This window comes from Lathyrus oleraceus, chromosome 6 (genome assembly GCF_024323335.1).
Source record: "Lathyrus oleraceus cultivar Zhongwan6 chromosome 6, CAAS_Psat_ZW6_1.0, whole genome shotgun sequence".
NCBI classification, from domain to species: domain Eukaryota; kingdom Viridiplantae; phylum Streptophyta; class Magnoliopsida; order Fabales; family Fabaceae; genus Lathyrus; species Lathyrus oleraceus.
Window position 1 is genome coordinate 393,826,376 of NC_066584.1, and position 4,598 is coordinate 393,830,973.

A 4,598-nucleotide genomic window follows, 5' to 3' on the forward strand; every position below is an offset into this window, starting at 1 on the left:
CAAAGCTCAACTGTGAAAGGCAAACCACTAGGGCAAGGCCTAGGGTCAAAGATGGAGAAATAATTCAAAACAGAACATGAAATTCAACATGAATCAACCTTAATCAATTAAGAACACATTCCAAAAGATCTCATGTCAATAGCATCAACCAAATTCATTTCACAAATCAATCATGGCAAGGCATGCAAGTTGAAAGCACATTGAGGCAACAGAATGAACAAATGCACATTAATTCAAAAATGATTCAATTAATCTCAAGAAAAATCATGGCTAAACAGAACATACAACATGATCATCACAACAAAAGTTAGGGCAATTGGACAAGTTTAAGCATAGTAATCAAATTCCATAAGGCAAGGCAAGCAAAAACAAGTTCAAATAGGACACAATTTGGTACATCAACTTAGCATAAGCCTAAAACAGAATTGGAAAATGATAAAGACCTCAAACCAAATCCATAACAAACTTCAATATGTCTAGAAACAGTGTGCAAAGTTTCACATTCATAGGATAAACAACCAGCATTTCACAAATCATTGAAGTTCAAGACTATTCAACAACTCACAAATGACAATCCAGAAAGAAAAAAATCAAACAAATCAGAAATGAATCCCAAAATTTCAAGAAAACTCATGATAAATCACAACATTCATAGGAAGCATCATACAAAAAATCACATCAATTGGAATTTATTTGGCATGGCAAAGAAATTAAACAAGTTGAGCAAGCAAAGGTGTGACACACATTGTCACACCTACATTCACATGATCATATCTCAGCAACCACAAATGATAAAATTGCAAACTCAACACCAAAATATCCAGCAAGATGTCTAGTTTAAACATGTCAAATTTCAAAAGCATTGGATTAAAACTCATCATTTCACAAGAGATATGGCAAGCAAGGTACAAGATATGATACATGCACACAAACCCTAGGCCAAATTAATTTCCATCCGAGCACAATTTCTGGAAAAATAATGAAAAAAAACTAGACACAATAAGGAGAACAATGTAAAAAAATCCACACATTATTTGGATCAATATTCATTTAGTTATGAATTTTTGAAGTGAAAGAAAAATAAAAAAACATGTAAAAGCATAGTATGAATGGATGAAGAAAATGAAATAAAATGTAAAAGGCATATTGGAACTTGTCCTCAGCCAGAATCGAAGGGTGGCAAAGTTTGAAATGATGCGCTAGTTAGTGAAACGCGTCGTTTCACTTAACTTATGTGGCACACTCAAGCGCTCATGGCCAATCAAATTGCCACGCTGGACCAATACATGTGGAGTATTCCAAAAACACATGCAGCATAACAGAAACGCGATGCAATGGATCAAACAGGGTTCTGGAAACGCAACCCTAGCATCTTCATCATGTTCATCATGGATGATGAACAAATGTCTCAGAAATTAAAAACAACCACATCAATGCGTTCATCTTTCAACGTACAACACTAATCCAAGCATGATTTAACCTAATTCCACATATCATGAACAAATCGAAGCTAAGAACAATCACATGTCAAACTTTAGATCAGCATAACTAACACAATACTGCATGGAAATCAGTGATTCAAAGCTCAATTTACTCAGTGTTCAGAGATCTATCATAATCACCTAACAATTTCATGAATTATGGAAGTCGATTTTTGACCTTGATGAAGATACAGAAGTGGAACAGCCGGATTCAGGCCATGAGAAGCTCAAACAGATAATCCTTAGTGCTTGTAGGGATGAATGGATGAAGGTTTGATGTTTACTCGAGCTTGATTCCAATAGAATTCTCAACTGCCATGGATGAGTGCAAGCTTCGAGCTGCTTCAAATCTGCACAAAATCCCTTGGATCTTGCTTCAATAATGCTCCACAATGCTTCCAGGTGAAGAATCAATCAAGAACAAGGCAATGTATTTGAAGAAAATTGCAGAAAAAAGTGAGAGCAAAAATATGAAAAATGGATCTAGATCTGAATTCTGATTGTGTTAATGCTGAATTCTGTTATGCTTAGCTATATATATGCTGTGTTAATCAAGTTCTTAATCACAATTAAGCCAATTGCCAAGGGATTAGTGAGAATGGAGTGTTTATGCCAGTTTGCAATTTCATCCTTTATGCATGAAATGAATGGAACAGTACACGAATTTTGTTTGAATTTCACTTGAAATGCTATTTTGGAGCCAATGCAAGTGTTAGAATGTATGGACAATGCATTATTTTTAAATTTGAAAATTCCCTCCAAAATTCAAATGAAAAACCAAAAAATTATGTGATGAGAATGCATGGCATGTGATGCATGTTTTGTATAGTAGAGATCAAGAGAAAAATGTTGCAAAAAGAGCCACTCCATTTGGACATTTGGTGTGAAAGTTATGCATGCTTGAAGTTCAAATTCACTTGGCCATGATGGATCCATATCTTTTCAACCATACATGAGAAATTCATGATCTTGGACTTTTTGGAAATGGGAGAACAAGATCTTCAACTTTCATGTTGGACAAAATTTCATTTGAAGCTTTCTTGATGATGTAATCTTGAGGAGAAAACCTTTCCATTTTTGGCAATTTCAAATTACAGGTCACTTACTATTTTTGAAAAGTTTTCATCTGACCTCAAATTCTTCATTGTTGATGTTTGCAATGTCAAATGAGACTTTTATGGACACGAATGAGACTTCTCTAACCATCTCCCACCTTCAAAACTATGATTGAACTGACAGTTGACTTTTGTTGACTTTCTAGGGCTTCAGATGAATTGATCATTGACTGATGAGCTTTGAGACTTCAATCTTTGGCCAAACCACTCCAAAATGATCCTTGAATCATATGAACTCATTGAACCAACCCTAGGGCTTTGATTCCATGGAGAATGCACTTGCTTGCTTGCACAACTGAATCTCCTAACCAGTCTTGATTGATCTTGCCTGATGACTGTTGACTATGCAAATGATAATGCAATGAGCTATGCCATGGACAATGCAATGTTAATGACCTAAAATGAAAAATGTATGTACAAAATGGGAGGTGCAAATTTGAGGTGCTACAGTATGCATAAAGAGGAAAGGAGGATTATGTGTGCATGATGAATAGGTCATTATATGGACTGAAACAATCTCATCGACAATGAATTAAGAAATTTGATAAGTTCATGACACACATAGGTTTCACTAGGAGGCAGTTCGACCATTGTGTTTACTCAAGATTTCAACTTGGAAATTCACTTGTTATTTTGTTGTTTTATGTGGATGATATCCTCATAGCAAGCAGCAGTGTCGAGGGTATAATGTTGGGAAAGGCTGAACTCAATAGGGAGTTCAAAATGAAGGATCTGGGAGCTTCCACCAGAATTCTTGGGATTGACATCGGGAGAGATAGAAAGTAGTCGAGATTATGCTTATCTCAAGAGACATACCTAAGGAAGATTCTTGACAAATTTGGTATGTCGAATTCAAAGCCTGTCGTAACACCATCAAATCCTCAATTGAAGTTGAGTATGAATTAAAGTCCAAGTACTTAAGTCGAAAGAGCCTATATGAACAACATTCCTTATGCTAGTATAATAGGTTTTTTGATGTATTCTATGGCCTTTACGAGGCCATAAGTAGCTTACGGAGTGAGCCTTGCAAACAGGTATATGACCAATCTTGGGAAGACACACTGGCAAGCTTTAAAGTGGATTATGAGATACATAAAAGGATCCTTGAGGAAGTCCTGGTTTATGGTGGAGCCAGAGATGATGGCAAAGTCAAAGTCGAAGGATTTGTTGACTCTGACTATGTAGGATGTGTAGATACCAAACAATCTCTTTTTAGATATGTTTTCACCATGTTTGGTACAACAATCAGTTGGAAAGCGACACTTCAGAAGGTTGTAGCCCCATCAATCATTGAAGCTTAATATATTGCTCTCACTTAAGTTGTAAAAGAAGCATTATGGCTCTAAGGATTTGCTAAGAAACTGAAACTTCAAGGTCAAGTTATCACTATTAAATGTGATAGTCAAAGTGCCATACATCTGTTGAAGAATTCAGCCTACCATGAAAGAACAAAGCACATTGATGTTAGGCTGCATTTCGTCAGGGAGAAAATCGAAAGTGGAGAAGTGAAAGTGATGAAGGTTTCAACTGATCACAATGTTGTTGATATGATCACCAACTCATTGCCAAGCAGTAAGTTTTTCAACTGTATGCAGTTCATAAAGTTGCATGACGATTGCTATCTTGCTTCTTGATGTTTTTGGAGTTTGTTCCAAGGTGGAAAATTGTAGTATTCAGATTAAACTCCAGTCTCGACAAGAGGGAAATTCGACTAGGTCGAATGCGCATGTTGTTGTCGAAGTGTGTTCAAGCATGCAATGGTCTAACTTAGTTATGTATTATGTGATGCAATAACTATTTATGTCATGTATTAGAGTTATCATCATGCATAACTTACATATATGTCAGTAGTTTATAAATAGACCGACTCCCTCACTTGTTAGAAAGAGTGATGGTTATTTGTTATTCATGTGTAATCTTTTAATTTTGATTGAAAAAGTGAATATAAAAACGGTTATAAACAATTATGTTTTTTCTTCTTCACTCTTCTCTCTACTACGTA